Source organism: Protopterus annectens, chromosome 11.part0, assembly GCF_019279795.1.
Source record: "Protopterus annectens isolate FY-2018-M chromosome 11.part0, PAN1.0, whole genome shotgun sequence".
NCBI classification, from domain to species: domain Eukaryota; kingdom Metazoa; phylum Chordata; order Ceratodontiformes; family Protopteridae; genus Protopterus; species Protopterus annectens.
Window position 1 is genome coordinate 678,762,056 of NC_056745.1, and position 13,300 is coordinate 678,775,355.

The 13,300-nt window shown below is 43.5% G+C and overlaps 1 protein-coding gene across 4 annotated transcripts in view; it reads right to left on the reverse strand.

The window, feature by feature from the left end:
• Positions 1-13,300, reverse strand: part of DUSP16 (dual specificity phosphatase 16) — an 857,833-nt gene that overhangs the window by 621,400 nt on the left and 223,133 nt on the right. For 2 of the 4 annotated variants that reach the window (XM_044088134.1, XM_044088132.1), the window contains exon 2: positions 6,559-6,707. The exons of the other annotated variants lie outside the window; for them this stretch is intronic. The gene's annotated coding sequence lies outside the window, so the exon portion shown is untranslated. The remainder of the gene's footprint in view (positions 1-6,558; positions 6,708-13,300) is intronic. 4 annotated transcript variants of the gene reach the window in all.

Below are 13,300 nucleotides of genomic sequence, written 5' to 3' on the forward strand. Positions count from 1 at the left end.
CAACCTGCACTGGGGGTAAAACCTTATGCCTCCTTGTTTGTCAACATGCCACACCACTGTGGTGTTGTATGTGTACACCAGAAGACTGCCCGCTTTCCAAAGGTGTGAGAAGGTCTGCAGAGCTTCTTTTATGTTGATCGTGTTCTTTCAGGAGACAGGAGGGCCATTCCACATGTACTTTGTGGGATTGTGTTCAGGTCCCAAAGTCGTGTCTGAGGCATTACTGTGGAGAATTTGGCTGTGAGGAAAATGGGGTTAAGGAAGGCCTGGGCTGACAGAAACCTGTTTCTCCCATCACAAAAACCCCTTCCTGATGCATGGCAGCAGAGAAATCAAGGTGTCCAAATGGTGAAAGTGTTGGGACCACATTAATTTCAGGTACCACTGAATTTTCCTCATATGTAGTCTGGCCAGTGGGATCATGGTTACGGATGCAGCCATGAACCCCAGAGCCCTAAGGATATCCCTTGCAGAGCAGTGAATCACTGATCAGAGTGTCTGTTAAAAGCTTATCAGGCTTTGCACTTTTTCCTCAGGAACAGAGGCCTGCATTATGCTTGTGTTTAGCCTGCAGCTCAGGAAGGCTATATCTTGGGTAGGAGTAAGATGAGATTTTTTTTTTTTAATTTTTGGTGAATCCCAATTTGGTTAAGAGCCATACCATGAAATGAAGATGCTTGAGTACTGTCCATAGACAAGGCCTGAAGGAAGAGGTCATCAGGGTATGGGAAAACTTGAAATTCCCTGAGTGCGGGAGAAGGCTGCCATAGGTGCTAGAAATTTTATGAAAACTCTTGAGGCAGTAGAAAGACCAAAGAGCAATGCAGTAAACTGAAAATCCAATGAGCCAGAGAAGAACCAGAGGAGTTTCCTGCAAGAAAAATGGATGGGAATGTGAAGATAGGCATCCTTGAGGTCTATTACACCAGAAAAGCCCGAGGAAGAATTAAGGCCAGGAGGGTGTGGATAGAGAGCATTTTGAAGATAGGTACCTTCAGGAATGGTATTTATAGGTTCATAGGTAGGTACTAGGCTATCGGCCCTGGGGCCTATACAAGCCTAGCCAAAAATGTTCCCTGGCTTACGTCACCCAAGAAACTTATTTTCCTGTGCCCCTGTCTAGCAGAGCCACAGAAGTGATCCCCGGGGTGAATTTCCTATTTCCCATCCAACTGTCGAGATTTTTCTTAAAGAGGGCTAATGAGGAGCTTTGCTTGACATGAATGGGTAGTCTGTTCCAGAGTATGGGAAGTCTCGGGGACAGGAATCTATCCCTCAAGCATGTTCTGTTTATTGTGGTGGCAAGGTGTAGGTCCCTGGAACATGTGGCTCGGAGGGACTGTGGTTTCTTTAAGTGTAGCATGTCCAACAGATCTGGGTTTGACATGGCTTGGCATGTTAGGCACAGGTCCTCTGAGTAGGAGATAAGCGACGGAGTACAGCTGGAGTTTTATGAAGCAGTCTGCATATGGCATCTGTTTGAGGCTGATGATCCTCTTAGTGAGGCATTTCTGTGGCCTTTCTAGTTGTTGTAAATGTCTTGCAAGGTACATGCTCAACGGGGCACTGTACTCTATAACAGGTCTGATGAGGGATGAGTAGAGAGGAACAATGACCTCTTTTTTTCTGGAGGTGAACCCCTTTGTGATGAGGTGTGCCACGTAGAAGGATTTCTTGACTACTGTGACGATGTGATTATCAAAGGAGAGACTACTGTCCACCTGTGTCCCAAGGTCTCTCATCACACTTTCGGTGTTTAGTAGGCTACCGCCTATGTGGTAGTTCATGGGTACAGTGTTTTTCACAAAGGGGATGACAATGCACTCCTTGGCATTGAGCTTGAGGCCATGACTTTGACACCAAGCATCAGTCTCAGTGAGGCCCCTTTGTAGAATGTCCACATCATTAGGTGATTCTATTATGGCACCTAGTTTGCAGTCGTCTGTGAACTTTGTTAGCCAAAGACCTGCTGTATTAGCCTGGACTTCTGAGAAGTAGATGCCAAACAGGAGAGGACCCAGGAATGAGAGCTGTTGCACTCCCCTTGTCACTGGTCTGAAGCTGGATATGGAGTCAGCTACTTTCACTGTGTGGGTTTTGTCAGTGAGCCAGTTGGCCATCCATCTTGTGACAGGGATTTATGCCCAGTCTAGTGAGTTTATCTATAATTCCAGAGTGGTGGATGGTGTCAAAAGACTTGGCGAGGTCAAGATAGGCTGTGCACCACCTTACCCTTGTCCACGGCTCTGGTGACTACTTCAAAGAAGTCAATCATGTTTAGGAGACATGACCTACCTTTTACAAATCCAAAATGAGTGGGGTCCAGAGTTTGGAGGTTACCTATGTCCTTGTTTAGAAGCTCCAAGATGTCCTTGTTTAGAAGCTCCAAGATGACATGTTCCATGACCTTGCAGACCAAGGTTGTCAGGCTAATAGGGCAGTAGTTCCCAGGGTCCATGGTGGTGCCCCCTCTGTGGAGTGGGATAACAGTCGCTGTGTGCCATTCAGTAGGCACAAAGCCTAAAGTGAGGCTATGATTGAACATGGTACTTAGGTGGGGTGCCAGTTTGTTCTGTAGTTTGTGCAGAACACAGCCTGGGATGTTAATTAGCAGGAAGACATCCAAAATGGCCCTCCATTGTCCTTCCTTCTTTGGAACCAGATTGACCCTGGAATAGAACACTTTTCCTGTAAAGGGCAATTGTCCTGAATAACGGGACTGATCAAAGGAAGCTGTTTGGGAGGTAAATGGGGCATTCCTTTTTGAGAGTGATCGCTTACCCAAGGCATGGCATAGCCTTCTTTTGATAACTATCACATCCTGTTTGTAGTCACCACCTCAAAAAATGGAAATGGAAGGGGGAGACAGAGTCTTTGATAGGGGAGCAGAGGGATGGAGTGGGGTAGAGTTCTGTTTCCAAAGGGAGGCTTGCCTGAAAGGGAAATCCCTCTGTGGTTTGCCAGAAAATCTTTTCTTCGTTGCTTTCCTAGGTTTGTAGGTGGTCCAAGGCTCCCTCTTAAAGAAAGTGGATTGGCCAGAGAGTATGGTATTTAGGACTGTAGAGAGAAAAATCTGTCTGCAGTCTTTTGTGGTACTTGTTCTTTCAAAGTTTTGAAAAGTCTGGCAAGTTTGTGGTTCAAACAAGAGGTCACTGTCTAAACAGGAATCCAAGATTTTTTAATTGATTTGAAGTCTTCAGAGATACACTGACCCCTTAACCAAGTATATTGTCTGATCACTGAGCCTGTAAGCAGTAGCCCTAAGTATAGCTGCATTTGATGGGGTGTCTGCCTGTGTGTGTAGCTTGGGACAGAAGAGACTGCATTTGCTGTTTAGAGTCTGCTGTCTGAGGTTCGGTCATGACCTTATGCAAGGACTGTAGCACAGACAGCAAGTATTTAGTCATTTGTTTTTGACAATTAATAGTTTTGAATGCTGAAGTAGAGGAAGTGTAGACTTAGCCCACCTATACACGGCCCTGCTGGCCTTGTCTGAGGATAAGGCATCAGTGGGAGGCAGCTTGGATGGCTTATCTGAGGAGATAGAGAAAGACTGCTGCAGGGCCAGCCATAGGATTTTTATACAAGTGTTTAAGCTAATCAAGAATCTTATAAAACCTGATCATTCAGGAGCAGGTGGCTAAGAATCAGGTGTTGAGGTGGAAGAATAAGAGACATCCTGATAAGCCTCTAGGACTAGGAGGGACTGATTGACTGCCAAAGTGTCATCATCATCATCCCCTTTTTCCCATTTACATGGGGTTGGGGTATCGTATTAACTGTCGCCAACTCTCTCGATTCAGTGCCACCCTCCTGCCTTCTTCAACACTCATGCCTGACAGTCACAGATCTTCTTTCACACAATCCATCCACCTCTTTGCTGGACGCCCTCGCTTCCTCTCACCTTCTTTCTGTCTGTCCCAAATCTCCCTCACCAGATTGTCTTCTGCTTTTCTACACATGTGCCCATACCATCGTAATCTGTTTTCTTTGATCTTTTCTGCAATTGGAGCTACTTTGGCTTCTGCTCTTATGTCCTCATTTCTTCACCTGTCCCGCAGTGTGCATCCTACCACCTTTCTCACGCACTTCATTTCCATCACCTCTAGCTTCTTCAACTGTTCTGCCTTTACAGCCCAGGTTTCTGTACCATACAGTAGTACTGGTCGCATCACTGTCTTGTACACCTTACTTTTCAGCTTCTTTGGCATTCTTCTGTCATATACTACACCTGATACTCTATGCCAGTTGGCTGCAGCCCCTCTGATTCTAGCTTTGACCTCTTCATTCAGACTACCCTTCTCCTCAACCACCCCTCCCAGATACTTGAAGCGGTTTACCTGTTCCACTATCTTCCCATCTATCTCTATTCTCAGCTTCTTCTGATTTCCCCAATCTGCTGCCATTAACACTGTCTTATCTGTGCTTAGTTTCATCCCATGTGCCTTCAGATTTGCATTCCATTCTCCTATCCTTTGCTGAAGTTCTAGATCAGAGTCTGCCTGTACTGCCACATCGTCTGCATACAGCAGCTTTGTTGCTCTGACCCCTCTAACCTGTTTGCTGATGTAGTCCATTACCAGTATGAACAGCAGTGATTCGGTCATGCCAAAGTGTCTCATCATGCTCTGGATAATTTTGCCAAGAAAGCCACGTCATCCAAAGGGACCTGCTCAGGAGAGTGGAGTTGCGAAGATTATCCAGAGAATGGTTGGAATCTGCTTCTGGATCCTCTTCAGAGGAGGAAGAGTCCAAGAAATGCCTTTGTAGCATGACTTGAGTTTGCTGGGTCACAAAAGGAAGCAGCTTCCAGGCCACGATGACTTTAAATAAGCCCTAAGAGAAGTCCACCCATTCTTTTTTTCTTTGGAAGGTGTTGGGGATGTCACATGCTTGGTTTTCTGTTTTTTCTTTCTAGGGGTGACATCTGCCTGTGCAAGCCTTATAGGTTCGGAACTTTGTCTCATTTCAATAAGCCTACCAGGGACAACTTCAGTACTCACATCTGAGGGATTTCATGCAGGCTCTCCAAGAAAAGACTAGCTTCGTCCAAGGTATTCACAGTCTGCAAGGCCTCAGGGGCCATACCGGTCTCCAACAGGGTCTTGGTAGAGGCTGCCTGAGAGGTAATCTGACATGCCACCGATTTGACAACCTCAGGGGTCCATCTGACTCAGACACTGCACTGTGAATCATCTAGCAGATTTGAGTTTCTTCTTGGGGTTAAGGGCAACACTGGAAGTCAGAGAGAGTCCATCTTAGACTGAGCTAGGCATTTCAATCACTGAGTTTTTGAGAAAGGTATTAAAAGTAAGGAAAGTCTTGATATGAGAGCTTTAGATACAAAATGACTGAAAAATGTAGCAGAATTTGTGGTAGTGTTCTGGGCCTGGGCAAAAAAGGCAGTGTGTAAATCTTCATACAGAAGATGCCTACCCCACTCACATTTGCAACTCTTAGCTATCATAGACCACAGTTTAAGAAACAAGAAAAGGAAGGTTCCCAATGGGGTACTTATCTGAAAACAGTTAGCAAAGCAACAGTATCAACGACCAAATGTGAATCAGTCCAATGGCTGCACAACCTGCATTTGGGCTGGTGGTAAGACAGTCTGGGGATCTCATGTGTATACATGTCCTTACACCGCGATGCACATGAGCTGAGGTCATACGTCAGATGCATACCAAACTTTGGTTCCCAAGCAATGAAAACTCATCTGTTATGTATACTGCAACAGTATTCAGGACAACTTCAGCTCTTGCACTGTGCCCCAAGTTTTTAAAAGGCATCTTGACATTTTTGCTTCCATATTGCTTATATACACTGCATCATTATTCAACCCCTTTTCACAAAATGTCCCTGCTTTTTCAAGCCAGATTACTAATTATGGAGATTAAATAGCACCTCTGATCTCTCCAAAAGTAGCCACAGACCTCATGCAGTGGTTTTAAACCTTTTTGCAGTAAGAGAGTCCTAAAGAGGACAGCAATGCTACTCAAAAGACTGTAATTCCACCTACTCTGATCATGGAACATTTCAATGCTTTGACATTATTAAATTATATGACAATATGGGTAGCACAGTTGTGCAATGTTAAGCACTGCTGCTTCAGAGCACTTGGTTCTCCAGTTTGCCTGAGTTGCCTTCTTTGCACTGTCTGCACATCCTTCCTGTTTATTTCTTCCAGATGCTCAGATTTCTTCCAATGTCCCAAAGAGTGAAATGATGACCCTCTAAATTGCCTGCAAGCATGTGTGCAGCATGCATACCACTTAAGTGTGTGTTTGCATTTTGCTGTGGCTTGGACCATGTTCAGAAGGCGCTTCCATGCCCTGCCTCTACAGAGTGCCAGGACAGGCTTCAGCTACCTTATGACTGCATTAAGTGAACAACTGGGGAATTTGTAAATAAGACAACAGAAAAACCTTATCTAATAAGCATTCAGGTGCTTTTATGTGACAGCAAGACAAAGAACATTTAATTCATTTGAATAAACACCGATTCATTCTCCTGGCAAATTTAATGCAGATTAATCAATTGGTTAAGAAATCATCATACCCATTCTGCAGTTAATGTGAAACCTGCACTGGAAATTCTGCAAAGCTGATGCATTCACAGATGAACTGTGGTTAGAGACGCATCCATTATAGTTCTTCTACTAGCAGGAGTCATTTTGATTTTTGATGCAAAGATATTTGGAGAAACATCTGGAATCAATGTGAAAAAAATCAATAGCCTAGTGGGTCTCATGCAGTCAACAAAGCATTAAATAAATAGCAATGGAAAAAATACAGATATTGCTCCTGAACAAAATTTTCTCAGCTAATTTGCTGAATATTAGGTATTATGTAGATGGCATATTATCAGGTTTAGACAAACGTTGTTACTCCAGCAACAAAATACCAAGCTACTCAGATTTATCAACAAAATTTGCAAATGCTATCTGTAAGTTAGTTAAGATGTGTTAATTGAATTTGTAAACCAGTGTTGTAATCAAATGTTTAATTATACTTCTACTTCCTCAGAAATTATTAAGGTGCAGATTTATTTAGATAGGTGGATTAGCAACCCAAAAGTCCATATTCCACCATGCCTTCAAATGATACACAGTAATAACAAGAAGAAATTGTAATTAAAGTCATAATACATCAATAAGAACACATTCATTTACAATATAATGTAGAGTAGTGCCACACACTACGATAATACAACTACTCAACTATGTCTAGTGGTGGATTAAAACTGGTCTCAACATCTGAAGTTTAATTCTTTAAAAGCAGATTCTTCAAGGTCTGACAAAGTCCATGCACCTAGATGCAGAATTATACTGGAAACCTGTTAACCTTTATATAAAAAAAAACATACCACAGTCTTATTATAGTACACTGATACCTTAAACAGGTTTCTGGAAGGAACACAGGCTTGCAAGACCTCTGCTTCTCAAACTCAACATTCAGTAGGAGATACTTGAAATAAGCTATTTTGAATAATGTTTTTCATAACATAAAAGCAAGCATAACTAATGATGATGGGAAATATCTGTGTGCAGGGGGGGAGGTGATTTCATTTAACTGCAATGTAAGGAGCTTACTTCCTAACATTTTTCATCCAGACAATACATAATAGCCTCTTCCTTCTTAACATAAGCTTCCTCAAAAAAATGATTTATAAAAGCTACTGCATTGAAACTTAACTCTTAAAAAGCTGGGAAGGTTAGGCAACATCATGCAACTGCTTTACTACAAATGTTTACAATAAGGGAAAAAAAGCATTCTCCCTTAGCACGACAACAAAATGATGTGGACATATATGTACTATCTTTATCCCTCAACAAATACAAGTCGCAGCTTATCATGAATGTGCATGTATAATACAGAGCTTCCCCTGTGTTTGCGAGATATTTTACACACAATCATGCTCTCCCTATGAAGAATATGCAAAAGCACATGATCCAGTCATATCTTTCATTTATCTTTTTTTCAACACAACCTAAAATAAATAGTAGTGTAACATTACTAGAGAGAGAGAGAGTATATAGAAAGTACAGTTGTGCACAATTACCATAAATGTAGATGTTCGAGTGTATTCACTGTTGCAGTCATCACATTTGGATTATCTGCTTGCAGTAGCCCTCAGTCGGCTTGATTATCAAAGTCTTGGGTCCTGCATCGGCTGCTCTCTCATCTTCCATGACATCAGGTCGTCAGGGGTATAAAGCATGTAGCCGACACCATTACATCAGTTTTTCTTGCCCCAGATGTCAGGTGCCCGCATAATGGGAAGCAATTATATACAAGGTTACACCTCCAACAAAAAAGCAAATACACCAAAAAGCTTTAAGCATAATAAACAAGAATAGAGGTGTAGTCAATAGAAGTCACGGGGCTGGAGGGAGGGTAACCAGGGCTGCAACAGTGAATACACTCGAACATCTACATTTATGGTAAGTGTACACAAATGTACTATGTTCTTCGTGTTTCACTGTTGCAGTCATCACATGTGGGTAGATTCCCAAAGCTAAGGCTGGGAGGAGGTAATTAGATAGTCCATATTCCACCATGCCTTCAAATGATACACAGTAATAACAAGAAGAAATTGTAATTAAAGTCATAATACATCAATAAAAACACATTAATTTACAAATATAATGTAGAGTAGTGCCACACACTACGATAATACAACTACTCAACTATGTCTAGTGGTGGATTAAAACTGGTCTCAACATCTGAAGTTTAATTCTTTAAAAGCCGCAGTGGCAAAGCCAGCTCTCAATTTAGAGAAAAAAGACAAATGGTAATGCTTGGTGAAGGTATGTACAGAACTCCAGGTAGCAGCTTCTAGGATGTCCTTGGTAGGGACACCTCTGAGAGCTGTAGAGGTAAATGCAGCCCTGGTTGAATGTGGTCTTATCCCCTGCGGGGTAGGTTTTCCATGGTGCTTATAGCAGAAATTAATTTCTAAATGGATAAGCCATTGCATTATTTGCTTTGAAATGGCCTTCCCCTCTGAGTTTGCAGCAAATGCAACCAGCACTGTTCAGATTTCCTGAGAGGTTTAGTCCTGTCCAAGTAAAATCTAAGTTGTTTGTGCACATCTAAGGAGTGCAGGATCCGTTCCCCTTTATGTGGATTTGAAAAGAAGGTTGGCAAATGAATTAAGGGCCACACTGGATACCACCTTGGGCATGAAAAAGGGATTGTTCCTGAGGGACACTCTGTCCGCAAAGATAAAGAAAGGCTCAGCTGCCATGAGGGCCTGTAATTCAGACTCCCTTCTTGCTGAAGTGATGGCCAAAATGAATGCTGTTTTCCAAGAAAGGAATCTCAACTCGGCATTTGCAGCTGGTTCAAAAGGAGGTAGAGTGAGTTTTTCCAATACAAAGTTAAGGTCCTAGGCTGGTGTAGGGGATCTCCTGGGTGGTCTTAAGTTTTTGGACCCTCTGAGGAACTGCTTCAGCAGTGGATGAGAGAAGAGGGGTGGTTCTGTGTTGTAATGAGCTGAAATGGCTGAGGCATGAATTTTGGAGGAGGAAAAGGAAAGGCTGTTGTGAAACATCTCAGTTAAGTATTGGAGAATCTGAGGTAAATTAGGCGCTGCTGTGCCCATGCCCTGAGTTTGGTTCCAGGAACAGAATCTTTTCCATTTTTCAGCATAGGATTTTCTAGCACTAGGCCTCCTTGCCTCCAGAATGATATCCAACACTTGCTTACTGAGGGATGGTAAAGGAGAGATCAGGTAATTAGCCAGGCTGCCAGGTTGAGGGTTTGAAGCTGTGGGTGTAGAATCTGGCCCTCCTGCTGGGACAGCAAGGCAGGTGTCTGAGGCAGGTGCCATGGTGCCAGTAGTGACACATGGCGCAAAAGAGGGTACCAGTGTTGGCGTGGTCAGTCAGGTACAATCAGTATCGTCCTTGGTTTGTCCTGTTTGATCTTTAGTAGTACCTTGGAGAGGAGAGGCATAGGGGGAAAGGCATAAACCATTTTTCCAGGTGAAGTACAGGGCATCCACTTTCCAAGCTTGTTTGTGGGGAGTCCTTGTGCAATATTTGTCCAATTGGTAGTTCTAGGGGGAGGCAAACAGGACTATCTCTGGGCTCCCCCATTTGTTTCTCAACATGTTGAATATCTTTGGTTCCAGTTTCCACTCGTGTGGGTCCATGAGATTTCTGCTTAGGTCATCTGCCAGTGTGTTTAGCTTTCCTGGCAGGAATTGAGCCTGTAGGTGCCCTTGGTAGCTCAAGGCTGTGTTCCACAGAGCCATAGCTAGTCTGCAGAGAGGGTACAAGTGGGTTCCTCCCTGCTTGTTTATGTACCACATAACATTGGTGCTGTCCATCTTTACCAATAATTCTCCTGGAAGAATGTGGTCCTTGAAGGCTGTTAGAGCATACTGTACAGCTAACATTTCTTTTTGATTGATATGCAGGTGCATTTGACTTGGGTTCCTGAATGCACTGCCTTGCCAAGTGAGCCCCCCATGCATAGTCTGATGCATCTGTTAGGGTTTGGGCGGCAGGGGGTAGAGTGAATTGCAGTCGCTTGTTCTGGTGGCAGGCCTCTGTCCACCAAAGGATCTCTATCTGTAGATAAGGTATGATAGGAATCATTGATTCTAGATCCTGAGAATGTTGACACCATAGGCCTTTTAGATACAATTGTAGTTTCCTCATATGCAGTCTTGCATATGGAATTAGTAGAATGCACGAGGCCATAAACCCCAGGGCTTGCAGAATTTTCCTTGCAGATAACTGGGTCTTTGTGGCCGGTAGTCTGAAGTAGGCTGTCAAATGAACTTTTTCTCTGGCGTGAGGTAGGCCATCTGGGAAGTTGTATTCAAGCTTGCTCCCAGGAATACAATTTGTTGGCAGGGTACAAGATGTGATTTATTTTCGTTTATGGTGTACCCCAGAGAAGTTAGCAATTTCTTTACAAATACCAGATGATTTAATAGTATGTCCTGGCTTTCTGCCTGAATTAGACAATCGTCCAGGTATGGGTATATTTGAATATGTCTTTGCCTGCAAAATGCAATGACTGGAGCTAGGCACTTTATGAATACCATGGGCGCAGTAGATAAGCCAAAGGGCAGAGCAGAGAACTGATAGTTCATGTAGCCTGCTCTGAAGCATAGGTATCTTCTGCAATTTTCCCTTACTGGAATGTGCAGATAGGCTTCCTTTAAATCCAGTGCTGCCAACCAGGCATCTTTACCTAGCATGGGAAGCAGCTGATGAAGAGTTAGCATCTTGAATTTTGGGATTACCAAAAATGTGTTTAGGATAGACAGATACAGGATAGGACGCCAGGAATCATCTTTTCTGGGTACCACAAAGCGTCTTGAGTAGAAACCTTGTTCCCATTCTTCTTCTGGAACAGGTTGAATAGCTCTGATGCGTAAAAGAGAGAGAACTTGCTTTTGAGCATCTGCCCACTGATTTGGGGGTAGGTCTGGCCAGCCGTTTGGGGGTTGGTAAGGAGTGGAAGTGGAATCTGTATCCTTGGGACACTATATTTAAAACCCATTTATCCTGGGTAATGAGTTCCCAATTTTTTGCATGCAGGGCAATCTTTCCCCCTAAAGGAACAATCAGTTGAGCAGGGCTTAGAAGGCTTAAAGTTAGGTCATTGAGACAGTTTACCATAGGGGGGGACTTACTACTCCCTGCTTTGGAAGTGGGAGCCCCCCACTGTTTAGGCCTGTGAGTACCTTGGGACTGAAGCCTGGGTGTTGTTCTGGGTTTGGACTGAAGGCCTGGAAGAGGCAGGAAAGAACCAATTCTTAGAGGGCCAGTGCCTACTAAATCTGGGAGGTTGTACTTGCAGGAAATCACAGTTTTGCATAGATTTAGTTTTTTCCAACATCGTTTTAAGTACTTCTTCTGCTTTGTTGCCAAACAGTCGGTCTTGGTTTAAGGCAGCATCCAGCAATTTAGCTTTAACATGATCTGCCTTCTAAGTACAGACCCAGTGACAGCAGCCCTGCAAGATGCCTCTAATGAATCAAAACCATACTGCAAAATATGTTTTCCAACTTGTTCAGCAGAATGCATTAAATCCTGTAATTCTTTATTTTCAGCACAGTCAGGAATCAACATCATTTTCTGTTTAAGCAATCCAATAATATAAGCTGCCGATACTTTAACATATGAAACTTTTAGTTATGTACTTACCATAACGATAGATGTATGTGATCCATCTCGCCTACATTCCTTACTGACAGGTTCGGAGCCGAGAATCGGCTCCAATTCGGCCACTATAACTACAATGAAGTCGCTCATTGGCTGGGCTAACCCTGTATCCCAGGATGCATCATGCCCAAACCCCCAGATCTTGTTTGCCCCAACATGATTCTCCCACATACATCATAACACAAGGATAAAGTAAGAGGAGAGAAAAAAATAATATCCTCAGAGAAATCAGGATACAGGTTTCCTCCAAGTCCAACAGGTAGGGGGGAAGGAGGGCGGGTACGTAAGAATGTAGGCGAGATAACTAAAAGATGTAATGTGATCCTATCTCGCCTACATTCATTACTGACGGGACAGCGTCCCTAGCACCTACATCCCGGGAGGCTCACTGAAAAACACTCCTGAGCACTGTGGAACCAAAGGAAGCCCGACCTCTAGAGGCCATGTCCAGTTTGTAATGAGAAATAAAGGTATGTGGAGAAGTCCAAGCAGCCGCTGCACATATTTCATCTATGGAAAATCTAGCATGAAAGGCCACTGAAGTTGACATAGCCCTGGTAGAATGCGCCTTAACTGGAAAGGGAAGATCCTTATCCGCTAAAGCATAAATAAATGTGATGCAGTCTCTAATCCACTTAGCTATAGTGCCCTTAGTTACAGATCTGCCCATTCTATTGTCTGAAAAAGACACAAACAACTGATCTGAGTTTCTCTCCTGTTGTGTCCTGTTTAAATAAAACTTCAGTTGTCTATGCACATCCAACTGGTGCAATTTGTATTCCGCTTTGTTGGAGAACCTTGGGAAAAAGACCGGAAGCTCAAGAGACTGGTGGAGACAAAGGGCAGAAGAGACCTTAGGGAGAAAGGAAGGAAGGATTAAGTCGCAGCGATACTCCGTCCTTGTGAAAAATTAAATAAGGAGGTTTAGCAGAAAGAGCTTGAAGCTCCGATACTCTTCTGGCTGAAGTTATGGCTACCAAGAAGGCAGTCTTCCATGACAGAAATTTCAATTCGCTGGAGGCTGCCAGCTCAAAGGGAGAGGACGTCAAAGCTCTGAGCACCACATCTAAATCCCATGGCAAGACGGGCTGCGAAACTGGAGGGCGCAGCAGC